General features: G+C 38.4%; 1 pseudogene; it reads left to right on the top strand.

Moving 5' to 3' along the window:
• Positions 1-12,594: 12,594 nt before the first annotated feature.
• On the top strand, positions 12,595-14,196 carry LOC129063150 (importin subunit alpha-1-like; annotated as a pseudogene).
• Positions 14,197-27,967: the final 13,771 nt, after the last annotated feature.

The raw sequence follows: 27,967 nt of genomic DNA, 5'->3' as shown, positions 1-27,967 counted from the left end.
CTGTTCGCTCTTTAAAAAATCTTGATTTTAAAAATTCTTTCCTTCTTTTAATGAGAGTAGCACTTAACAACATTAAACAAACTGTGTGCTTGTTTTAGGGGAAAAAAATACAGTGCAAAATAAAAACAATATGCTTTTAATTGCTTTTAATATCATCACTTGGCTGTAACTGCTGTTAATATCTTGATTTTGAAACCAAGGATCCTTATGACTTTGACTAAATTTAGTTTTAAATCTTAGTTCTCTAAAATTCACCTCTCTCTTCCTCTCTCCCCTTCTCCCTCTCTCCCTCTCTCTGTCCATCCCTCTCTACCCCCAAAAACCTGTCCTTTCCCCCAAGATAATCACAAACCCCTGAGGCAGCAGAAGACAGTAGCCAGGATCCGATTAATGGTCACAGGGCCTGGACCCCTGGCAGGCTAAAAATAACATTTTGACCTAAGTTATGTTTCAGCTCCTAAACCCTAAGATGGAACGACCCCCCAGCTACTTTCCCATGAAACCAGGCACAGGGACACCTGAACCAACCTCAGAGCTATCATGACCTGAAGAAATGACTCATTTCCCTTGCCTCACTGCCAACCAATCAGCTTCCAGTACGATCCCAAACCCCTAACCCACAGTGTCTTATGATTTTGTCCTTATAATCTGTAACCCACAGGCCATCTGGGAGTTCAGGCTTTTTGGTCATTAGATTCCTGTGCCTTTGGAACAGGAATATTTTTCTACTTCAATTCTCCTCGTCTGGAGTTCAGCTCTGCTAGTGGGATGTGAGTCAACTCTTTCTATTCTGTAAGAATGTATATTTCCAGGTTTTACATTATATTACACATTTTAAAACAATGCTATACACATTTTAAAATATTACACATTTTAAAGAAATGCTATTAAATGATATCCTTTTTAAAGTTAATATACTGGGAACATCTTTCTTTTTTCTTTTTGTTATTTTTCAATTAGCCCCTTTTATAGGAATAAACAGAAGAGACTCATCTGCTGCTTCATCAACAAAAGGAGGGTTTTCTGTAAGGATCCTCTACACTGAGGAATGAGTGGATCCCTGAAACTCCCAGAAAGCGAATCAGGGTGTGACCAGGCCTTACAGAGCTGGGAGCTCTGGGAACCCTGGCCGCAGGGGTCTGAGATCTTCCCTCTGGGGTTCCACCATCAATGTGACTATATTTCTGCTAAAGTTGCTGCTCTCTCTTCTTTCCATTGACAGGTTCCCTGCCCTATGTATCCTTTTTTAGCTTCTTATATCTTTTGTTTTTTCAGTTCCTTCTTTCCCATAACTCAACTTACATAAACCCACTCCAGGTCTGTTTGCTTGTGTTCTACAAAAGACAATGTTCCTGTCCTCCAAGTATCTCCAGGGGAGAGCGTTAGGTATAAAATGTGTCTGGCTAGAGTTGTGACGTCCTCTTGTGGAAATATTTGGTGTCGCAAGCATGGTGTTTCCTCCTAGAATTTGAAATTCTGGGTGCATTAATTTAGGATGATGATAAATAGCTTCCCAGACAAGAAAAAGCTGAAGGAGTTTATCACCACCAAACCAGTATTATAATAAATGCTAAGTGGACTTCTTTAAGAATAAGAAGAAAAACAAGATAAAAAATATGAATAATAAAATGGCAATAACTATATACTATCAATAATTACTTTAAGTGTAAATGGATTAAATACTCCAATCAAAAGACATATAGTAGCTGAATGGATTAGGAAAAGACCCTTACACATTCTGTCTACGAGAAACTCACTTCAGATCAAAGAACACACAGAGACTAAGAGTAAAGGGATGGAATTAGATATTTCATGAAAAATGGAAACAAAGAAGAAAAAAGAAAAAGCTGGGGTAGCAATACTTATACCAGACAAAACAGCGTTTAAAACAAAGAATATAATAAGAGACAAAGAAGGACCCACCAATTCCATTTCTGAGTATTTATTCAAGGAAACCCAAAACACTAATTTAAAAAACCATATATATCTATATGTTAATAGCAGCATTATCTATAATAGCAAATATATGGAAGCAACCTAAGTGTCCATCAATAAATGAATGGATAGAGAAGTGGTACATATATGTAATGGAATATGACTCAGCCATAAAAAAGAATAAAACCTTGCTACTGGCAACAACATGGATGGACCTAGCAGGTATCATACTGAATGAAGTAAGTCAGACAGAGAAAGACACATGCCATTTGATTTCACTTGTGTGTGGAATCTAAAAAACAAAATAAATGAACAAACAAAAACTGAAACAACTCATCAATACCGAGAACATTTTGATGGTTGTCAGATGGGAGGGGGGTTGAGGGACTGAATAAAAAAGAGAAGGGATTAAGAAGTACAAATTGGTAGTTACAAAATAATCATGGTGATGTAAGTGCAGCATAGGGAATATAGTCAATAATACTGTAATAACTAAATAGTGCCAGATGGGCAATAGGCTTATCAGGGTGATTCACTATGTTATATAAATATCTAATCACGATGTTGTACACCTGAAACTATAATATTGTATGTCAATTGTAATTGAAAAATAAAGCATTTTTAAAAAAAAATTAGGATGATGAAATCAACTAGAGACTGACAACCAGAATTTTAAGAATGGAATAGAGCGCAACAGAATGGAACAGAATGGAACAGAGCAGAACAGAACGAAAACAGAACAGAAAAATATGTATGCATCACATTTCTAAGATTGAGTATTATTTCATGAAACTTTTGTTTCAGGGGGGTGTATGTGTGTATGTGTGTGTGTGTGTGTGTGTATAAAACAATGTATTTAACATTCAGAAAACTTAAGAACTGGTATGATATGGAAATAGACATCCACAATAAACAAGTAGCATCATTGTACTGGTGAGAGCCAGCTTACCCTCTGCTTGTATTGCTGGGCATGGATGTGATGCAAAATGTTTATTGTTTATTATAGGCCTATCAAAAGAGTTTGAAAGACAGTTCTAGAACACATTTCAGTATGGTTATTCACCATAACAAAAACCTTGCTGATTTGATTGGGGAATAATGACATTTATTATTATGTAAATTTGCTTGTCTTTGATTACTAGTGAGGTAGAATAATTTTTCGAAGGCTCACTGGTCATTTATATGTGACCCTTCAGTGAAACCCCTTGAGAGTATATCTCCATGTAGAGTTACTTTTACATGTGACTCTCTTCCAATTAACCTGTGAGGCTCTCACTTTTGAATAATATACTCTGGCTGAGCACAAGTCCTTTGTGAGATTGCTCCCAATACATCCTAGATGAGTTAAGTATCACTGTCACCACATCTGGTCTCTGTGATGAATTTTTGAGCAGAATTATCTGGTAGTCAGAGAAGGGAAGACATCAGACTAATCTACTTTTGACTACCACAAAATGGCCTTGGGCAAAGACAGGCCCTACCCTTATCTTGTGCTTCTGAGAATTGGATGATTACATAAGAGCATTTAAATCTATTTCTTGGGTAGAATCAAGATGGTGGAGGAGTGAGTGGAAGTCACACTGACCTCTTCCCAGGACCAACCTGAAATTACAACTAAATTGTGGAGAAATCACCTGGAGTAAACAACTGAACAATAGCGAGAGAGGAGCCTTATAACCTCAGAGACAGAAGAATCAGCTTTAGCACAATCTAACTGGTAAGGAGTGCAGTAGAGACTCAAGAAGGTGGGCAGGGCACCATAGGTGGCAGCACCAGAAGGATATTGAAAGGGCCAGTTGGATCCCCCTGAGAAGAGTGGAGTCTAAACCAAAAGCAGGGATCTCCAGCCTACAGCACCAGAGTCCAAAAAGTACACAGATAACAGTCAGCTGTGAAAAGTGGCAGGGTTGCTCTCTGCGGCAGACAGGCAGTTGGAGATGCAAAGAACCGTTTAAAGGGCCAACACATAAATTTTTATTTGCAGCCACTTACCCTGGGCTCCAGCAAAGGTGGGGGCAGAGTGGGCTAGAGATGCCTGAGGAGAGACTGGGGAAGGAGGCTTTGAGGAGAGAACTGAGAGAGTAGCCAGTGGTATCTCAGTGCTGACTCATCCCCCACGTGGCAGCAGCCATCTTGCTCAGGCAGAAACCACTCCCCCTGAGTGGCAGCAGTGTGGGAGGACCCAATAACCCCACCCCTAGGAGGGACTCTGCCCCACCCTGAGCTGTCTAACGTGGCCTGCTGAGCACAGAGTGAATAGATTAACAGTTGAAGGAGACAGCCACAGACAGTAGATTCCTGGAAGTCTCAAACAGACTGCCTAAGATCACACAGGGTCAACATCTGACATCACCAGAGGCAGATCCAGAAAGAGAAAACAGCTGTCTCCTACCACAGAAGTTCATACCACAAAGTCAGGAAATCAAGACAGATCAATTTAAGAAACAGAAGCAAAAAAGAAGGGTCTCACAAATAATGGAAAGACAAAGAAACACCCCCCAGTCAAAGGGAAAGGAGGAATCCCCAAAAAGAGAACTAAATGAAATAGGGACACGTAAACTATCAGATACTGAGTTCAAAACAACAGTTCTAAGGAAGCTCAATGAGCTCAGTGAGCTCAGAGAGAATTACCAAAAACTACAGAGGAACTATGAGAAACTTAATGCAAATTATATTAGCATGAAAAAGGACATAGAAACTATCAATAAGAGGCAAGAGGAAATGAAGAATACAATTTCGGAATTGAAGAACACAATAGAAGGAATCAAAAGCAGGCTTGATGAAGGTGAGGACTGAATCAGCGAGCTGGAGGACAAGGTAAAAAAAGGCTCCCAAAAAGAGCAAGAAAATGAAAAAAGACTAAAAAAGAATGAAGAGGCGTTTAGGGAAATGCAGGACAACTTGAAACGTAGTAATATCCATGTAATAGGGACACCAGAGGAGAAGAGGATGAGGAAGGGATAGAGAACCTCTTTGAAAAAGTAATGATGGAAAACTTCCTTAATTGGAGGAGAGAAAAAGTCATACAAGTTCAGGAAGCACAGAGGGTCCCATTCAAGAGGAACCCAGTGAGGCCCACTCCAAGACACACCATCATTAAAATGGCAAATATCAAAGACAAACAGAGAATCCTAAAGGCAGCAAGGAAGAAAGAGGCAGTAACATATAAAGGAGCCCCGATACAGCTAGCAGCTGACTTCTCAACAGAAACACTGCAAGCCAGAAGAGAGTGGCAAGGAATACTCCAAGTCATGAAAAGCAAAGGCCTGCAACCAAGACTGCTCTACCCAGCAAGGCTCTCAATTAAAATGGAAGGCATAATAAGGAGTTTCCCAGACAAAAGAGGGCTAAAAGAATACACCTCCATTAAACCAGCATTACAAAACATGCTAAAGGGACTGCTTTAAGATGAAGAAAAGGAGTCTATGAATACCCAGTTCCTTTCACAGTCACCAATACTTGATACTACTGATATTTTTTAATATGTATTAACCTGATTGTGACAATGATGTGTTATATTCATTGTTCCTTTATTATTTGTTGAAACTAAACCTGTTTCTGCATATTTCTTGCCTATTTCCATTATTTTTTTTTAAAGATTTGAATGGCATTTTGGTATTCTTTATCCATTTATCGATTAAAGGTTTGTAGACTTTTTTTCCCTAAAAAAAACCAACAACTATTAACCCTTTTTTAGATGTGTGGCAAATACTTTCTCATTCTATTACTTGTCCTCTAACTTTTTTATATGTATATTACTATATAGTCTTAAATGTTTAACATAGTCACATTGTCAATATTTTTCTTTATAGCTTTTGGGTTTGAATATTTGAAAAATATTAGTTTGTATTTCCTTCTAAGACTCCTTAGATTCTACATATTGATTTTTAATTCACCCGAATATTTCTTGTATAATATGTGAAATAGGGCTCTATTTGTTTTATTTGTTTTATTTCAAGTAATAGTGGTCTATGCACCTTATTTGTTGAATAAGCCTTATTTTTCCCATTGATTTGAAATATCAATCAATATACTACATTGTTAGATGGATACATATGTTTGTTTCTAGAATTCTCATTATATTTCATTGATCTACTTGATTATTTCTGTGCTGGTGTCATGTTGGTTTAATTGCTGAGACTTTATAATGATTTTAAATGTTTTAATATTTTATAATTGACTTTGACATTTAAAAAATAAATAAAATCAATCTCCATTTAAAAAAGAAAGAAGGAAGGAAGGGAGGGAGGGAGGAAAAGGGAAGGGAAGAGAAGGGAAGGGTGAAAGGTGGAACTCTTACCTTTTGCGACAACATGGATCGAACTGGAGAATATTATGCGAAGGGAAATAAGCCAGTTGGTGAAAGACAAATACCATATAATCTCACCTGTAAGTGGAATCTATTTCAACAAAATAAACTAACGAACAAAATAAACCACAGGCATGGCAACATGAAAAAAACAAATAAATATATTTCTTTTTTATTACTGCTTCTCTCTGGTGGTTATATGTTAAGATGTTCCTCTTCTCAAAGAAAAGAGAATTGTTTTCATATTTCAGACTACACAAATACTGTAGTTCCAAATGGGACTGCCTTTTCATCATCAAGTATTTATAAAGCAACTATTGTGTGTTAGGTATGGCAAAGGTATGTGCATGGGAGAGGAAGGGAATGGGTATATATACAAAGTACAAAAACACTGTCTTCCCACAAGCAAGCTCAGTAGTCACTTTTTGTCATTGGGGGATGATACATTCCAATACCCCAGTGGATACCTGAAAGCACAGATAGTACCGAATCCTCTACAGTCATCTGTCAATTAACAACAGGGATACATTCTGAAAAGTTAGTCATTGGGCAATTTTGTCATTATGTGAACATCACAGAGTTCACTTACACAAACCTACATGGTATAGCCTACTATACACCTGGTTATATGGCATAGCCTAGTGCTCCTAGACTAAAACCTGTACAACACTGAATTACTGTACTGAATACTGCAGGCCACTGTAACACAGTGTAAGTATTTGTGTATCTAACCATAAAAAATACATAAATATACAATATAAAAGATAACGTGTGTGTGCACTTGCACATCAGGGGGCAGAGGAAGGCTGCGGAGGGAGGAATGGGACTGGGAGCAGAGAGAGAAAAAAAGAAGAGGGAGGAGGGGCTGCAATGTAAGAAAAATCACCAACTGCCAAGATTATATACACATGTTCTTTATTTTTACTAAATTGTTTTGGAAACATGCCCCATATCACGGTCATGTGCTGAAGCAAGAATAATGTATCTATTTCTGCCCAGCCACTAGAGAAATTCCAAATTAGACTGTGCAGTCTCTGCTCAGGGGTGAGATCTTTTCCTTCAAGCAACCATCCCCACCCCACCCCACCCCACCCCACCCTCAGTTTTGTTCTGGCGGTTTGTTTTGCCCTCGGCCACTATTATGGTCTCTTTAGGCAGCTGTAACCATGGCGCGGGTGGGTGGCTTATAAACAACAGAAATTTATTTCCCACAGTTCTGGAAGGTGAGAGTCTGGGATTGGGCTGCCGTCATGGCTGCATCCTGTGCGGGCCCTCTTCTGGGCTGCAGACTGAAGAAATCCTGCATTCTCACATGGCAGAAAGATGCAAGAGAGCTCTTTGGGGTCCCTTTTATAAAAGCACAAATCCCATTTGTGAGAATTCCACCATCATGATTTAATCAACTCCCAGAGTCCCCACCTTCTAATACCATCACATTGGGAGTTAAGTTTTCAATATATGAATTTAGGGGGGACCAAACCTTCAGTCCATTACAGGAACCAGTGGAAGGTGATTGGTCCGATGGGCTGGCTGCTGATGGTCCTCACTCTGCTACGGACAGGCACGGAATCCTTCACGTGGTTCCCTGGCTCTTGCGATGGGCCCTCCTCCCTCCCTCTCCAGGACTCAGTTTCTCCCCTCTTCCCTCTCCTTTCTCGTCCTACTCTCTTTTCATTCCTCCATCATCTTCCCCAGCCTGAGTCTTACCTAGTCTTAACTATGGAAAATTTTGCTTTACAAAATTTCTTTCTAAACAAGCGAGTTAGATCTACTGTGAGAAGAAGGAGAAAGTGGAGATTAGAAAGAGCATCAGGAATAATAAACACACAGGACAGGCCTGTTTATACAGGAGGGGACTCAAAAAACCCAGATTTTATTTATAAAAAATTGTGTATTTATTCTTACATGTTTAAACTTCAGTCACCTTCAAAGTACTCTCCGTTTGATGTAATACACCTATTGAGACATTTTTTCCCACTGCTTAAAACAGTTTTTGAACTTGTCGATTTGAATGCTGTAGGGTAAGTGGAGGCAGTCTGGCTTCCTCATCCATGTGTCTGGGTAACTCAGGGAAGCAGTTACTCACAGCCTTGAAGGGGTCTGATAAAATGGGGTTCTCATGGCCTTGAGTCTGGGTCTCATAGCCTTGAGAATGGGTCCAATAAATGATTTCCATAACATGAACTTGGCTCGCATGCACAGAATCATGCTATGTTACCTAACAATTTGGCCTGTGGCCGGCTTTGTTCCTTCTAGTACTTAAGAAGGTAGGGGCTTCTTAGTGTGTGCGCAGACATAGACATGGGCTTGTGGCCTGCATGGCTCACCCACCCTTGAATAAAGGCGTGTCAAACATCCCCACAGCTCTGTGCATTTTCTTTGGTCTATCTGAGACTCCAGTGTACCTGCCCAGCCTAGACAGGCTGCACCACAAATGCCTTTTCATGCTTCTGACGTTTTTTTGTTTCACTCCTTCCACACTGGCAAAACATTTCCCTTTGAGGACTTTTTTCAGCTGGGGAGACAAAAAAAGTCTCTCAGGGCAAGATCAGGTGAATAGAAAGGGGGGGGGGCACAGGGGTCATGCCATTATTGGTCAAAAACTGCTGAACACTCAGTGAGGTGTGGGCAGGTGCTCTCATAAAATTACCCACCATGAAATGGGCAAATGTGGTAAGTCCTCAAAAAAATTCACTGGAGCCGAACAACAACGCCAACTAGTACAATGATACAGACAGGTTCCTAGAACACTCACCCTGACGGGGTAGGGGGGGTCTGTACTACAAGGGACCCACCCTCCAGAAGATAATCCTGTTTTTTTTTCGGGGGGGTCCTCCCTTGTACACTTCGAGACGTGAACTTACCATACACGCACTATGTTGAAGACATTTTAACATGATTGAGAAGAATAGAAGAATCTTAGTTATTACATTATCTCATAAGTCACTACCCTTTTAATTGGGAACTGGAAACCTGTTACTTTTTCTTCTTTTTCTAGGGTACAGCTCAAGAACACAAACATCTAACACATTTCCAGGTGATGCTGATGCTGCTGGTCTGGGGACCGCCCTCTGAGAATCACTTAATCCTTAAAGCAACAAGTACAGATGCAAAGTCTCTGACTTTTTTGAACACTTCACACATCTAATGAAGCAGCCAAAGAGGACACACAATCAAGATCTTTCTTAGTATTTAACTCTTATAAATCAAATTATCTTAAACATTTAAATTCAGTTGGCAAACAATAAAATTCTTCTACACCTGCCAAGTCAAAGTAGAAAGTATAATATCAATGACATGTTTCAGGTAAAAATAACATGGCTGAAATACCAGATTCTCTAACAAGTCATATTTACAAATACTTTAAATGATAAGATATGAAGGATTTATCTTAGTGAGTACAAAATTTATAAGCAGAGCCCTGACCAGGTAGCTTAGCTGGTTAGAGCATTGTCCTGATATACCAAGGTTATGGGTCTGATCCCCAGTCAGGACACATACAAGAAGCAGCCAATGACTATATAAATAAGTGGAACAAAAAACAGATCTCTCTCTCTCTCTCAATTTAAAAAATATTTCAATGTATAAGCAGAGTTACCATCTGTAATGGACTGAGGTTACTAGAGTCAAGGTTTTAGATCATAAAATGGTGATCCAAAACCTTTTTCTTCTTTTTCTAGCTGTCAGTTTCAGGTCCCACATTTACTACAGAGTTTTTTTTGTTTTGTTTTGTTTTTTTGGCCTGGTATTCTTTAATTGGGAGCAAAAGTTGGCTTTATTTAAAAATGGAAAATAGTAATTCACAAACATAAGTACTTCTGACAATGACTTTTGTATTTAACTATTTCAGAGATGTTTATAATAAATTCATCCTCCAAGAGCCTTCTATTAGGGTTTCACTACTGCACTGCACCACAAGTCAATAGCTTCCATTTTTAGGTCTTTACTCACATTATCAGTTGCCAAAAGAAAACTGAACAACGTTAGTTTATTTTCCTCCACTTTGAAACCAGAGAATCTTTCCTGAAATCCATCCTTCGATGCCACAATTTTAGGAATGTAACTGCCTTAGAACATCACTTTTATTTCTGGAAACTAACTTCAGTGTAGAAAAGTGGGACAAATTATTTTTTGCCTAATTAGTGCATCGAACCATGTTTTCATGCAACTACCATTAATGTCTTTGCAGAGAAATGTGTTGGGTTTCATGGAAACTTCAGCCCCAAAGACTTTGATTTGTCTTTGCTGGGGTACTGAGGTAGAGATTTTCTCTTGGATGACATGACAAACCTAATTTCTTTAATTTTAATCAATAAAAAAATTATTTTGCATTTTCCTTCTGTTCTAAGTGCCCTAAAAAAAGTAATGCGTGATAGATAATTATGGTGGAAATTATCTAAAAACAGTGTATTGTTCCCTTGCCCAAGCATGGCTTTCACTTAGAAAGTATCTAAGAGGATACTTTCATGATCCAAAACCTTGACTCTAATAACCTCGGTCCATTAGAGATGGTAACTATGCTTATATTTAAACCTGGTAGAATGCAGTGCTATTGCAAATATTTTATATTTCTTTTTAAACATATTCAGCTATGGCCTCAGAAGAAATACAACTTCAGTCTACCTAATGTTTACCTACCAGCTCCATTCAGCTCTTTTTTATAAAAAGGAATTTGTGTTTCAATTAGTGTTTTTTGGTTTGTTTGTTTGTTTTTGTTTTCCTTTTCCTTTGCTTATAAATAGCTGAGCAAGCATTTTTCTTTTTTATCTTTAGTATCACAGATACCTTCTTCAATGTTTAGCGACATATTTGTATGCTTAAATAGCAAGTTTTTCTAGTATATCTGGAAATGCTGTTGTAATCCTTGTAATCTTTTTAATGTAGTAAATCTAGAATACAAAAAGTTTCTAAAAAATGCCAAATGAACATTGGAGTGCCAACTAAGGCATTTGAAACTTTCAAATTTTAATCTTTTGTTTTTACATAAACTTGGTAAAAATACTTCTTAAATTGTATTACAAGTGAAATGTTCCTTTCTAAGAGGTAAACTAAGATTAACTTTTATTGTGCTGTAGCTATGTCAAACCATATTCTTCATGGTTTAGTTTTTCAGTAAAGCTATGGAGTTTTTTGATTATTGGTTCTACATATTTAAAGATGGTCTATAAATGATCTGAATCCAGATAAAAGAAAAAGAAGATAGACTCAATCAGGCAGTAAGGAGATTAGTTGAATCAGGCAGAAGCAAATTTAGCAGCAACTGAAAAAGATCGGGGTCCAGAATCCACCAAATAAAATCAGGAGATAAAAGAAGAAAAAGAGTAAACTAAAATCTTAAGGTGATTGAAACTGAAAGACGCTCAGGGGTTCTGCGATGTTGTGCTGTTGCATAACCAAGTCCTAGATGAAATGTGGGTTGGAGATCCCTCATTTATCCTGTTGGCATGTACAGCTGGAAGAACGGGACTGGCATGTCTAGCTATGGTTCAGGTAAATTCAACCTAGTATCCAATTAGTGATCAACAAGTGGCAAGGACCACCTGACCTTGTCACCTGCTGCTGCATCATATACCACAGTTAGGGGAAAAAACACATTTAAAACATAATCTAACATAAGATGGCTACTTTAAAATGTAATTTTTAAAAAGGTACTCTCTCTAGCACTAGGTGAAACTGACTGTCTCACAAAACCAGATTTGACCCTGAAATTGCAGAGCTGTCACTTGCAGGTTCGTGATGATTCTTTCAGATACAATCACATGTGGGAATGTTGCTTCTTAGGCATGAACAGAGCAATAACTGGTAACTTTTTCCTTAAATTATTGTTTTGTTTTGGGGGGGGGTGGTTTGGTGAACAAATTCGTTTAAAATCTGACTCATTCACCAAGGTTTGTAAGTAAAACTCATTTCCTTTTCTTAAGGTTTTTGTTTCTGAGTCTCACTTTCATAGAGGATACTTTCATGATCCAAAACCTTGACTCTAATAACCTCGGTCCATTAGAGATGCTAACTCTGCTTATCAATTGAAACACTTTTTTAAACTGAGAGCGATAACTATTTGTTGTTCCACTTATTTATATAGTCATTGTCTGCTTCTTGTATGTGTCCTGACCAGGGATCAAACCCGCAACCTTGGTATATCAGGACAATGTTCTAACCAACTGAGCTACCTGGTCAGGGCTCTGCCTACAAATTTTGTACTCACCAAGATAAAACCTTCAGCACACAGTCTTCTTGCTGATCACTGTTGGACATTTTCAGAGCAACCAAACCGCAGCCTGTGCACCTCACACCGTCGCCCGTGAAAAGACTAAACAGGCTGCGTAGCTGTCTCCCTTTGTCTCATAACCATGTCCACCAACGAGAATGCTGATTCACCAGCTGCCCGCCTTAACAGATTTAAGAACAAACGGAAAGACAGTATGGAAATGAGACGTCGCCGAATAGAAGTTAATGTGGAGCTGAGAAAAGCTAAGAAGGATGAACAGATGCTGAAAAGGAGAAATGTAAGCTCTTTTCCTGATGATGCTACCTCTCCACCGCAGGAAAACCGCAACAACCGGGGCACTATAAATTGGTCTGTTGAGGACATTGTCAAAGGCATAAATAGTAAAAATTTGGAAAGCCAACTCCAAGCTACCCAGGCTGCAAGGAAACTGCTTTCTGGGGAAAAATAACCACCCATAGACAACATAATCTGGGCTGGTTTGATTCCAAAATTTGTGTCTTTCTTGGGCAGAACTGATTGTAGTCCCATTCAGTTTGAATCTGCCTGGGCCCTCACTAACATTGCTTCCGGAACATCAGAACAGACCAAGGCTGTAGTAGATGGAGATGCTATCCCAGCATTCATTTCTTTGTTGGCCTCTCCCCATGCTCACATCAGTGAACAAGCTGTATGGGCTCTAGGAAACATCACAGGTGATGGTTTGGTTTTCCAAGACTTGGTTATCAAGTACAGTGCAGCTGATGCTCTGTTAGCTTTTCTTGCAGTTCCTGATATGTCACCTTTAGCATGTGGTTACGTACGTAATCTTACCTACACACTTTCAAACCTTTGCTGCAACAAGAATCCTGCACTCCCATTAGATGCTGTTGAGCAGATTCTTCCTACTTTAGTTCATCTCCTGCATCATGATGACCCAGAAGTATTAGCAGATAGCTGCTGGGCCATCTCCTATCTTACTAATGGTCCAAATGAATGGACTGAAACGGTTGTGAAAACAGGAGTTGTGCCCCAACTTGTGAAGCTCCTGGAAACTACTGAATTGCCAATTGTGACTCCTGCACTGAGAACCATAGGAAATATTGTCACTGGGACAGATGAACAGACTCAGGTTGTAATAGATGCAGGAGCACTTGCAGTCTTTCTCAGCCTGTTAATGAGCTCTAAGACTAACGTTCAGAAAGAAGCTACATGGACAATGTCAAACATCACAGCTGGCCACCAGGACCAGATACAGCAAGTTGTGAATCATGGATTAGTCCCAGTCCTCGTTGTTGTTCTGTCTAAGGCAGACTTTAAGACACAAAAGGAAGCTGTATGGGCTGTGACCAACTACACAAATAGTGGAACAGTTGAACAGATTGTATACCTTGTTCACTGTGGCATAATAGAACCATTGGTAAACCTCTTTACTGTGAAAGATACCAAAATTATCCTGGTTATTCTGGATGCCATTTCAAATATCTTCCAGGCTGCTGAGAAACAAGGCGAAACTGAGAAACTTAGTATAATGATCGAAGAATGTGGAGGTTTGGACAAAATTGAAGCTCTACAAAACCATGAAAATGAATCTGTATACAGAGCTTCAATGAACTTGATTGAGAAGTATTTCTCTGTAGAGGAAGAGGAAGATCAGAATGTTGTGCCGGAAACTTCCTCTGATGGCTATACGTTCCAAGTTCAGGATGGCACTCCTGGGACTTTAACTTCTCGATTGTACAGCTGAGGCATAAAATGTTGTTTGTTGTGTACTATGTTTGGTACAAGTTTGTCTTAACCATTTATCTACTAAGAACTCTTTTTAAATGTGTTTTGTTATTGCAATACTTTTTACAATGAAATTATACTTGAACAGTTCCAAACTGTACATACTATATGAAACTTCTCCTCTCAATGGGTTTCTTATATCTATGTGAAATTTCTTACCTTACAGTGTCCTGTAAATAAATATTAAGTTCCACCATTAAACAAAAGATAAAATGTTCATATCTTATCATTTAAGGTATTTGTAAATCTGACTTGTTAGAGAATCTGGTATTTCAGCCATGTTATTTTTACTTGAAACGTGTCATTGATATTCTTCAAAATGGGCCTGGGCCAGACCCTGCTCTAATTTTTTTTTTTTAATATCCTCTTTAACAGGTAGAACAATGTAAAAACTGGTGTCATTGTCAGCTTGAGTTGGTCCTGGGTCCAGTAAGTGGTGAGGATCATGGGAATTTCCAAGTGTCCTTGTCGTTATTCCTGGCAAGACTGAAGAAAAATGACCCTTTTATAAATGAGCTCTCCTTGGTCTTCTATGGTCATTAATTATTTTTATCCCTACCGGAGGATATGTTTAAAGTTTATTGATATTAGAGAGCGAGGAAGAGGGTGAGGGGGCGGGCGGGGGGGAGAGAGAAACATCCATAAGCTGCCTCCTGTACACACCCTGGCTGGAGATTGAACCCAATCCTAGGTATGTGCCCTGAGCAGGAATCGAACCTGAAGCCATTTGGTGTATGGGACAACGCTCCAACCAACTGAGCAACCCAGCCAGGGATATGGTTGTTCACTTTTAACTGTCCTCATTATGTATGTTCACAAATAAGCATTGAAGCACAATCCAAAACTTCAGGTTCTGCAGCAAGCTCTGCTGCTTCCAACAGCCAGATGTAGATAGCCAGAAATTGGATTCTCCCTGGTTTAGTATATAAATAGTCAGTGAGGCTACTGCTGTGTTTATGTGGTGTGAAATGAATACTGATTCTAATAAGTATTCCAATCTTCTCAAAAATGTACAGGGTGCATCACTACAACCCACCAGTAGGTAGCATCATTCCTAGTTTACAGAAGAGGACAGGAAATTTAAGTAAAGGGTCCCACCTTTTCCATAATTTTTTACACTATTTTTCATTCAGAAGCTCATTTGTAAACTCCTTAAACATTGATCCTATAGTTTAGTTAAGGACCTGGTTTCTGAAAGGGCATCAAATTAGGGTTGAAGTATTTAAGGGAGGGTTTTGTTGTTTTACTGGATAAGAGTCTGGATTTAAGAAGGTAAATTGACAGCTCTCTCCCAACCCCAATGTCACTGAAAAATTAAATATTTATTCCCTGGCTGGTGTGGCTCAGAGAATTGAGCACCAGCCTGCAAACAAAAAGGTCACAGATTTGACTCCCAGTCAAGGCACATGCCTGGATTGTGGGCCAGGTTCCGGGTTGGGAGTATGCAAGAGGTAATTTCACATATCAATTTTTTTTTCCTCTCTTCTCCTTTCCTTCCCCATGCTCTAAAAGGAAATAAATAAAACCTTTTTTTAAAAAAAAAGTTAAGTATTTATATTATGTAAGCATGTCCTTAAGGGGAAGCCCACCTGTTGGCCTTGCCGCCCAATCCCTTCTCCCTGGATTAATCCTCCCACCTGAGGATCACTTAAGGCTCCGTCCACTACCGCCGCTTGCCCCACCGCCTATCCTCACCCCTGCTCCCAGGGAACGAACACCACTACCACCCGCAGGAGCTGTTATCATTTATGCCTGGACTATTGTGTAGAAATCACCTGGAGAGTGTGTGAAAATGCAGATTCTGGTTCAGGAGTTCTGGGGTGGGGCCCGAGAGTCTAATGAGCTCTCAGGAGGCACTAGTGCTACTGGTTTCTGGACCACATGATCAGTAACGAGGATCTCAACCAGCATTTTCTTTGTGGGTTCCCTGATGCTGTTAGAAACAACAACAGCAGCAAACATACATAAAGTCAAAAAAGTTATTCCTAACCCTTCTTAAAATGTACCGTTATAAATTTGAGGAAATATTATGTTAGTATCAGTAATTATCTGTGAACACTATCCTTTCATGGTTCTCTTATGATTAAAAGTTCCAAACTTCTTATATAACAGTATGAATCTAATTATGTTCTTCTGTACTCTTAATACAATGTTGATAATTTATTCTCTGGTTTGGCACTGGTTTAGGCAGGCTCCTCCTGGAGTCCTCTGCGTGACACAGCACAAGTTTCAGCTGGTTCTTCAGTTGCCAAAGAGTTAAAATAGCTGCAGCGCTTGCTCCAAAATAGATTGTGCTTGTTTGCTCCCTGAAGAAAAATCCAAATAAGACGACCCTATTCATTCATCCTGTGCCCCAGTAGAGACACAGAGATTATCCCAAGGGGAGTGGCACTTTGGAAACTGGCGGGACTAGTAGGGAGTGTTTCTGCTCAGGTAACCTCTTTAGAAGTAGGAGCCGCAAGCCTGGGTGAAGAGATATTTAAATCCCTGAACTTGCTTGTGCTCTCTGTTGAAGCTGGCCTAGTTGACAAGATGCAGCAGCCACTGCCTCTAGGTTTAGTTTCCTGACAGCTGGGGACAGTAGACAAAACTACATGTCATGGGGTTTGGGGCAAAACAAAGAATAGAAGAATTTTGGTTCTGACGGTTGACTTTCAGCAAGTTACTCCCTAAACCTGTATGGTGGTGGTAATGGTATCTTCTGCCTTGGAATGCAGAGAGAATTATACAAGATGATGTGAGTAAAACACCTGGCAACGCAAGACACAAGGTAGCTGCTGTTTGTATTAGTAGGAATACTGTCAGGTATTAATGAGTGGGGCCTCTTTGTGTTCACACTGCCGAGGCCTGCTCGGCAGGGTCTGTCTCAGCAGCCAGCAGCCAGCAGCCAGCTAGCCCAGTCTTGGGGTCTGCGATTTACCACGCCCTTCCCTCCTTGTCCATGCAGGTTTAGTACTGAGTTTCCACAGAAATAGCATTTCTATATTCTTTTAAAAGTTCCTTTGGAAAAACGGCCTCACTGCTTTTATTTTTAAGCTTCCTTTTGGAATGAAAATTTGTTCCAAAACGGATTTTAAACGTTCAGCAAAACTGCTCATGAACGACTGGTCTTATTTATTTTTTTCTAGCTTTATTGAGGGAAAATTGACAAATAAAAATTGTGTCTTTTTAGGGTGTGCAAGGTGATGATTTGATGACAGTATACATTGTGAATAATGACCACAATCAAGTTAATTGAGACATCCATCACCTCACAAATACCTCTTTTGTGTGTGTGGGACACCTAAAATCAACTCTCTCAGCAAATTTCAAGTATAAAATACAGTATTATTAACTATAGTCACCATACTGTACATGAGATCCCCAGAACTTATTTACCTCAGAACTGAAAGTTTGACTAGTTTTAGAAGCATCACTTGATGCTTTAGAAATTTCTATTAATTAAATAACTATCTCTGGTCTCAAGTGTTCATTTCATATTGAAACTCCAAAAAATTACCTTATTTTTTTCTTTAAGAAATATGGGCTCATTTTCCTATTTTTTGAACCTCCTTTTATTTTATTATCCTAAAAATTTTTTCTTCCCTGTGAAAAGGGAATTTGCTATTGGAACTGCATCCTCCTATAAATCAGATTGTTTATAAATGTTCTTTGATAATTAGACAATTTAAATTTCACTCTTATTACTTTGTATTTTTAAAACTCAAAAATAAGAATGTTATAAGGAAAAGAAACAAAAATTGTGCAAATATTAAATAATTATTCATTTTTTAATTTAAAAAATAGATATGTAATTTATGTACCATAAAATTTACCTTCTTAATAATACAATTCAATAGTTTAAAAAATATAACCACAAGACTGTGCAACCCTCAGCCCTATATAAATCCAGAACATTTCTGTCATGCCAAGAAGAAAACCTATACTTATTAGCAGTCATTTACCATTCCACTTTCCTCCCAGCCCCTGTAAACACAAATCTATTTTCTGCTCCTATGTATTTGCCTATTTTAAAAATGGAACATTTATGGAATTTTATAAATGCAATATTACTTATGTGATGCTTTGTGTTCTGCTTTCTTCACTTAGTGTAATCTTTTCAAGGTTTGACCATGTTGTTATCATATACCAAAAGGCAGCCAAAAGAAAAAAAAAAGAAATATTGAAGATGATGTTCAATTAGAAAACCCCCAAAAACTGTAGATTTAAAATTAGACATATAAGCATTTACGGTCTATGTAAAAGGATTTAATGTTTCAATTAAGAAAAATTATCAGATTGGCTTCAAAAAGGTCACCCGTATACCATCTTTAGACTCACATTAAACATAGAGTTGCAGAAAGGTAGAAAAAGTTATACCATGATTATACTATTATTAGTTGGCTTTTGTGTAAAAATATCAAATAAATAGATCTTCAGGCAAAAAGCATGACCAGAGAGATAGAAATGTCACTTCGGGGAGTGACATCAACCTGGTTGAGTAGGCAGCCCTACGCTCCTATCCACCATCAAAAGTAAGCAGAAATAATCATAACCAACCCTGTCACAACTCCAGAAAGAAGTCAAAAGGGTACAGCAACTGAACAAATGCTAAATAAAGAAAAAAGTGACTTAATAGGAAAGCTTTGTGGTATTTTTTAACTTGTCCCTTCCCCCTCCCTGCCCAGGTCAGTGGTAGTCTGGAAGATAGCAACCTATGTTGCCAGGGTCGAACCTTGGACCCTGGTTCTGAGGGAAGAGAGTACAGCTTAATCCACAATTAGTGTGTAGTTCTGCTCTAGCCTGCTGGGGGCAACCTGAAGGATTGAGGCAAGATGCTTGTCTGTTTCACATAACTGGGAACTCACACAGGTTAGAAAAGCAGCAAGCAATGGTTGTTAACACTGGGTGGCAGGCAAAAAGTCTGCATTGCCCAGAACAAAGATTATAGTTGAGATGTACAACAGATCCGCTACAGACTGAGAGAAAGTCAGAAGAGAACATCTTTTGGAAATTAGGGCATCCAAAAGCACTCATGTGTACAAAGACATTTAGAAATTCCACCAGGCAAGGCAAGCATGCTCAGAAAATATCTGAGAAGACCTTTAAGCTTTCACCTGAGACCGATCCCTAGAGTTCAGTGTAAGTCTGACTGAGTGTTCAAGGAGTGCCTATATATAGCCCATCCGCAAAGACTGGGTTGTTTTTTGTTGCTGTTTCAGTTCTGGCAATCAAGACATCCTCTGTCAAAGCACTAGCTGAACACAGGCTAAGGAACAGAGGCATCAGTAATAACACATGATAATGAGTGCAGTCTAGGGGCTGGTAGTTTTAAGTAAAGTCACTAGACAAAAGGACTATTACAGACTCCAATTTAAAAAAATAAAAAAGCAACAGCAAACCCTGGGGAAGGAGGAGAATCTGACTTCTAGGGTAACCACACTATAATATTCAATATCCTGTTTCAAAAAACAAACCAACCAACCCCAAATCATACAAAAAGAAAAAAAGGAAAATATGACCCATTCAAAGGAATCACGTAAATTGACAGAAACCATCCCTGAGAAAGCCCAGACATTGGACTTAACCAGATGAGGACCTTAAAAAATTGTTAAATGTTATCAAAGATCTAAAATAAAACATAAAGAACTAAAAAAAAATCAGGAAAGTAAATGAACAAAATGAGAATATCAATAAAGAGATATAAACTTTAAAAAGACTACTCCATAAAATCAAGAAAATGTCAATTTGTCATTTCCATTTAACATAGTTAGTGTCGGAAATTCTGACCAGAACAATTGGGCAAGAAAAAGAAATTAAAGACATCCAGATTGAGAAGGGAGAAGGAAAATTATCTCTGTAGATGACATGATCTTGCATATAGAAAACCCTAAAGAAAAACGGTTAGAATAAAAGAATTTGAAAGTTGCGGAACAGAATATCAACACATGAAAGCGAATTACATTTCTATAAACTAACAATGAACAATACAAAGATGAAATTAAGAAATCAATTCAACTTATAATAGCATCAAAAAGAATAAAACACTTAGGAATAAACTTTGCTGAGAAGGTGAAAGACTTGTACAAATAAACTATAAAACACTGCTGAAAGAAATGAAAGAACATAAATAAATGGAAAGGCAGCCATGTTTGTGGACTAGAAGGGTTAATATTGTTAAGATGTCAATATTACCCAAAGTGATCTACACTTTTAATGCAATTCCTATCAAAATCCCATGGACTGTTTTGCAGAAATAGAAAAACTCACCTTCAAATTCCCATGGAATCTCAAGGGACCCTGAATATATGAAATGAGAAAAAAAAAAGAATTTGGAGGACTCACAGTTTCAGATTTCAAAACTTAACTACAAACTACAGTAATGAAAACAATGTGGGACTAGCATAAATATAGACATACAGACCAATGGAATAGAATGGAGAACCCAGAAATGAACTTTCATATAGAGAGAGAAATGATTTTTGACATGGGTGCCAAAACCACTCAATATGGGAAAAAAACAGTCTTTTCAACAATTTTGGGGGAAAAACTGGATATTGACATGCAAAAGAATAAAGTTTAACTTTTATCTTATACCATATACAAGAATTAGCTCAAAATGGATAAAAACCTTAAGTATAAGAGCTAAAACTATAAAATATTTAGAAATAAATGTAAGGGAAATTTTATGACATTGAATTTGACAGTGATTTCTTGGATATGACATCAAAAACATAGGCAACAAAAGAAAGATATTTGTACATTTTTATAGCAGCATTATTCACAATAGCCAAAAGGTGAAACCCCAAGTGTCCATCAATGGATAAATGGATAAAGAAAACGTGGTCTACACATGGAATGGAATAGTATTCAGCCTTTAAAAAGGGAAATTCTAACATGTGCTACAACATGGATGAACCTTGAGAACATTATGCTAAATGAAATAAACCAGGCACAAAAAGACAAATATTATGATTCTACTTATAAAAAAATACTCAGAGTAGTCAAATTCAGGGAGAAAAAAGGAGAACAGTGGCTGTCAGGGGGTGGAGGAAGATGGAATGGGGAATTAGTGTTTATTGGGCACAGGGTTTCAGTTTAGGAAGACAGAAAAGTTCTGTAAATGGGTAGTGGCGATGGTTGCTCAGCAATGTGAATGTACTTAATGCCACAGGACCACATAATTAAAAATGGTTAAAATGATAAACATTGTTATATATACTTTACTCCAATAAAAATCAACCAACAAATATATGAACTAAAACCATAAAACAGAAGAAAAATAAGAGTCAATCTTCATTACTTGGCTTTGGCAATGGATTATTAGATGTGACACTATAGGTACAAGCAACAAAATTAACAATAGGTACATTGGACTTTATCAGAGTCAAAAACTTTTATGTATCAAAGGATAGTTTTTAAGAGAGTAACACCTAGAAAATGGGAGGAAATACTTAATAAAGATTTAATATACATAAGATTATATACACACACAAATTGCTGAGGCCATTGGATATCTATGGGCCAAAAAAAGAAAAGAAAAGAACCTTGACCAGGCCTCTTGCCTTATTCAAAAAGCTAACTTGAGATGGACAATAGATTTAAATGTAAAACATAAAACTATAAAGCTTTTAGAATAGAAGGAGAAAATATTCAGGATCTAGGTGATCCCGATGAAGAATGCTTAAACTGGACACCAAAATATGATTCAAAAAAGGAAAATTTCCTAAATAGAACTTAATCAAAATTATTAAATTTTGCTCTAGAAAGACTCTATCACAAGGATGAAAAGATAATACAGACTGGGTTAAAAAAAATTGTAAATCATATTATCTGACAATCAGCTGTATTTACAATATATACAGAACTCTCAAAACACAGTAGTAAAAATACCCCAAACCATCCAATTAGAATATGGACAAACTACATTGAAGAGCTATTTCACTGAAGTGGATACACAGATGGCAAATAAAAATATGTTCAACATTTCTAAACTATCAAGAAAATTCAAATCACTGCCATAATGAAAAATCACTACACACCTATTCAAGCAGCCAAAATTTGAAAATCAGCAATACCAAATGCCAGCGAGGTAGTGGAGAAACTGGATTTCTATTACATTGCTGGTGGGAAAGTAACAGGAAGCAGCCACTCCGGAAAATAGTTTAACAAATTTTGGGGAAACTAAACATATGCTAATTACGACCCAGCAATTGCACTCCTGGGCATTTATCCCAGAGAAATGAAAACTTATATTCATACAAAAGCCTGTATATGAATATTCATAGTACATAGTTTTATGTGTATTATCCTTAAATATAAACAAGCAACATGTCTTTCAATAGGTGAGAGGTTGAATAAACTGGTACATGAGAACCTTGAAATACTACTCAGTAACAAAAAGGCATGAACTTTTTTATTGTATTTTTTCCATGACCAGTTCTCTGCCCTACACCCTCTTTCACATCCCCCACCCCCTGCAATCACCACACTGAAAAAGGCAAGCACTTCTGATCCACAACTTGGACGGACGTCAACAGCACCTTGAGTGAAATAAACCAATCTCAAAATGTTATATACTGTATGATTCCTTTTATGTGGCTTTCTCGAAAAGACAAAGTTACAGAGGTAGAAAATAGATTAGTGTTGCCAGGGGTAAGGGATGGTGGAAGAGGGAAGGAGAAAGGGTGTTAATTATAAAAGGGTGATGGAATGTATAGTTCTGTACTGTAACTGCAGCTGTGACTACACAGACTACACACACATTGTCCCAATGTCAATTCCCTGGTGTTTATATCACTACAACAACTACAACATACATGTTATACTAAATGTAACCATTTGGGAAAACTCGTGGAAGGGTATATGTGACCTCTCTGTAATGCTTTTGCAACTTTATGTGAATCTGTAATTATTTCAAACTAAAAAGTTTTCTTTAAAAGGTAATACCATAATGATAAAAGTTTAATTCTATTTTAAATATGTATAAAATTAGAAAACTTAGCCCTAAGCAATAATACATAGAGAAATAACTCCAGAATTAAACTGAATTCTAGCAAAAAATTCAAGGAACAAGTAACATCTTTACTCAAACTTTTACAGAGAATAGAAAAAGAGGAAACATTGCCTCATTTTATGAGGCAAGCATAACCTTGATATGAAAAGGAGATTACTGGAAATTAAATTTTAGCACCATGTACTAATGAACATAAATGAAAAAAATTCTAAACAATATATGAGCAAGCCAAATCAACAGTATATAAAACAGAGAGCACACTGTGACCCAAATTCAAGCACTACAAATAGGTAACTTCCTCTCCCCTTCACTTCTGCCCCTTTATTCTTTTTCCCTCCAGGGCTTAGAGAAATGTGCTTACATTCTCCACCTCCAGGGTACTTTCTAGATTCTATTCATTTGATTAGTATTTATTTATTGCCTTTTTGTGTGTTCAATGCAGACATCAGGAAGGCATATACCAAAAAACAAAAAAACAAAGCCTGATAAAAAACTGATATAAATAAAATAAAACAAATCAGAGATAGGGCTGGAGACGGGGCATGATGAAGAAAGAGGAATGGATTCAATGGACAAAAAACAGGGTCAGAGTCCGCGGCACTTTTCCCCCATCTTTGTAACCCACCTACCTGCCGCTGACAGCGCCTGACGCAGGGCGGTGCTTGGCATGAGTGCGGCCCGGGGTGCACAGGGCAGTGCTGAGCAAATCATCGCGGATTCCGTAAGGATCACGTGGAAGACGAAGAGTTAATCTGTTCTTACGGTTGCCAAGAAAGAGGCTGAGATTTCAAGAGAGAGAGTTAATGAATATGACGCCAATGATTTCCAAAATGACCTAAAACGTAATATTTACATATAAAAATTATTTCTCGTTCGAGTTTCAGATTTTATGCAATGGAAGGTCTGGGCATTTGTATAACTTAACTTAAATTTATATCTACTATATCTCTTTCAAAAACAATGTTAGACAGTTTACAACTCAAGACATGAATAATAAAAAAAAGGAGATTAGAAAAATTAGAACCAAGACGAAAAGGGGGACCAACAGTCAACCTTTACGGACAGTCATGGTGAGCAGGATGTTGGCTCTGAGCCTAACAGACATCCAGGAGAGGGGAGCTTATTTGCTTTGTATGTGTCCCTAAGGGCATTATTTAAATATTGTATAATCGGCCTTTTTTCTCTCTTTCTTCTGGAATAGGAAAGGATCTCGCATCCTATTTCTTAGGTAGTTGAAGGATCTTTCTGAGCCTGTGTTTCAAAGTAACCTTTAGGATTGCCCTAACTGGACTACTTGTAAAAAGCTATTTTGCCATAAAAATTCCCAGGGACCATTCCATAGGGCACTTGGCCATAACTGCCAGTCATTTCAGACTTGAATCTGATCATCTGATTACACAGAAGGCAGTTATTCACAGACTTAAACATATCAGAACCTTCCATTCTTTTAACTTCTCTCTTTATTCTCTTCATTCACTCCAGTTACATACCATAATAGCGATGTGGTATACTGAAGATCTTCATTAGAATGTTAATGTATCTAAAGGAGGTATGAAAAGCACATCATATATTGCTCAAAGTATAAGCACACAAGAATTCAAAGTACCATATTTTGCATGTATAATACACACTTCTTTGCCTGAATTTTTGAGGGAACAATAAGGATGCACATTATACAAGGGTAACACCTTGGGTATAATAATGAGCATAATAATCCTGCGTATAATGTGCACAAAAATGTGGGTGCGCAGTATACACAGCAAAATACTGTAAATAGGCTAGGGCAGTAGCAGAAGTAGATGAAGGAGGAACAGGACAAAGAATGGAGAAACAATATTCTTTCTTACTGAAGATTCGCTTCTGGCCTTTGTTGTAATTGGTCTTATACACCACTGACATGTGGACTTATAATGTAAGGAAGACTGATTTGATAGCAAAACCAGCTCCAAATACTGTGACATGTCCTTTTCTCAAATATTGCAGGCTTTCAGAAAAAATCTCTAATTGAAATAACTCTGGATTATTCTTCCCTTATTTATATGTAAGTCATATTGCTACTATAGTGTTTTACACGTGAATTTAGGAGTCAGAGAGGATCTGGGCTTGACTTATCAATTCCAGTGATAGGACCTTGGTGAAGTAATTGGTATATTTATCTCATATTTACTTCCTGTTGCTCCTGTAATGAATTACCACAAATGTAGCAGCTTAAAACAACACATTTGTTTGTTTGTTTGTTTGTTTGTTTTAAGCTTTTCGTTCTGGAGATCAGAAGCTCAAAAATGGGGCCAAAGTCCAGGGGTCAGCAGAACTGCATTCCCTCTAGAAGCTCTAGGGGAAAACGTGGTTCTCTCATTTTTCAGCTTTTAGAGGAGGCAGTTCATCCGCATATCTTGGCCTGTGGCTCCCCTTCCATTTTGAAAGCCAGTAAGTCACGTCACACTGACTTCTGCTTCTCTGACTCTGCCCCACCAGCTTCCCTCCTGTAATGCCACTGTGATTACATTAGGCCCAGCTAAATAATTCTGGAAAACTTTTTTTTTTAAGATTTCATTTATTTATTTTTAGAGAGAGGGGAAGGGAAGGAGAAAGACAGGGAGAGAAAGAGCAATGTGTGGTTGCCTCTCACATGCCCCCTACTGGGGACCTGGCCAACAACCCAGGCATGTGCCTTGACTGGGAATCCAACCAGTGTCACTTTGGTTCGCAAGCTGGCACTCAATCCACAGAGCCACACCAGCCAGGGCAGGATCCTTAACTTAATTACACCTGTGAGTACCTTTTGCCATCTGAGGTAACATATTCACTGGCCAAACCTGCATCCATATAGGATGATATTATTGTTTTTTAAATATTAATTATATAGGTCTAAATAAAATTATACCTTTTTGTACTGTCTCAAAATGGAACATGTTGAATGCTTACAGGAACTTAGTGAGCTTGCCTCACCAAGACAAACTTCCCTCCCTCCCTCTGTCTCCCTACCTCCTTTCCTTCCTTCCTTCCTTCCTTCCTTCCTTCCTTCCTTCCTTCCTTCCTTCCTTCCTTCCTTCCATTTTTCTCTTGCCTGAGAAATCACCTAGTCAGGTTATTGTAAAACAGTGTAGACAGTCTAACCCTGAAAACATTGAAACATTGCACTCTGGCCAACTGAAGTACCCCTCTCCCAGAACACACTCAGATAAGTCAGAATGGTCATTTAAAGAAGCAGCTGGAGCTAAGATTCTTTATGCTGGTTGGACTATGTTAAAATTTCTGCCCAAAACTTACTCCCTTCTGACCTCTCCTGTTGACACATGTCCTCTGGTTCTTGGACCTCCAGCCACATGGACCTTCTGTGGGTTCCCTCAATGTCTTGAATGTGATTTCCCTCTATCCAGAGAGCTCTTCCAATCATCTTCACCTGGTAACAATCTGGTTACCAAGTTACACCTTGTAACTTACTCTTCAGAACTCAGCTTAATGTTACCTCTTTAAGCAATCTTCTTTTAACACCAAGTATAAATTCAACTACAAATTAAAATAATATTTTATTTCACTTAATAGAACTTAATTAAAACATAATTTCATATTTATTTATGCATTTTGTCGGCCTGGGGCTGTCTCTTCATATGCCTGTCTCCATGGTTTCTACATGCCACTACCACAGTCTTGCTCATGATTTGGTAGGAGCCTTTGAACTGTCATTTAATTTTTTCCAGGCCTTGCCCAGACTTTCACTGGGCCCGTGAGTCCATCTGTCCAACGCTGCCCCTTCCTCAGTGGCACACCCCCTCCTCCCTTTCTTCTTTTGAAAAACTCCCACTCAGATTCTTAATTTCAAGACCTGGCACTGGATATTCTTTATCCTTTTAATTTTTGCTACTCTTATTTCAGATTCTTAATATGAGATCAATAGACACCTAGGAACTGAGATTCTCACACTTGCTGTGCATTCCTTGGAGGGTGGGGAAGGACTATCTTGTTTAAAAGAGGCAGGTTCCTGGATCCCACTCCTGCCTCCAGTTCAGAAAGTCTCTGGCAGGGCTGGGTATCTGCAAGGTGTTCTGATGAAAACTGTAGCGCATGCTTTGAGCAGTACTGGGAGGGTTCGAATGAATAAATGAGCTTCAGGAGATCTGTGAACCTCCAAAAACAACATTTTGTTTCCATATGTATATTTTTCTAGGAGGACACTTCAAAACTTTTAACAAATTATTAAAGGAGTCTGTGACAGAAAAAATGTTTTAAAGTAATGAAATATAATGTTAAATATTTACCATGAATACCTATTTGTCCTTCTTTGTTTGGAAACACTCTGCCTGGTTTCAGGAACTGTAGCCCTGCCAACAGGCGAGAGGGCCCCAAGGCTGGAAATAATCAAGGAGGCTTTAGGAAAACAGGCCACTGAGGAGACGAAACCTGTCCCCCTGGCCTCCCTCACATCACCCTGCTTGGCCCTGTGATGGTTGGTAGTCAATGATGGGTAAGATCCCTCAAGGTGGGACAATCTAAGCCAGGCACAGCTGAAATGGGCAGCAGGACAAGGACTTGGGGGACATGGAGAAAGGGCAAAAAGGCCCGCACCCCACGGCTCAGCTTGGACATGGCCGGGGTCCTCACTCTATCTGAAAAGAGTCTCCTTATCTCTTGCCGGCTCCCTCCCACCACCTGGCTCAGGCTCGAAACAATACTAGAGACAGACCTAAACAGGATCGGATGGTTCCTAGGGGAAATCAGGCCTAGAAATAAAGTC

This window comes from Pteronotus mesoamericanus, unplaced genomic scaffold (genome assembly GCF_021234165.1).
Source record: "Pteronotus mesoamericanus isolate MK-2021 breed Mesoamerican mustached bat unplaced genomic scaffold, CSHL_Meso_final scaffold_85, whole genome shotgun sequence".
Taxonomy (NCBI): Eukaryota; Metazoa; Chordata; class Mammalia; order Chiroptera; family Mormoopidae; genus Pteronotus; species Pteronotus mesoamericanus.
Note: the sequence above shows the minus strand (reverse complement) of the source record. Positions and strands in the feature narration are given on the sequence as shown.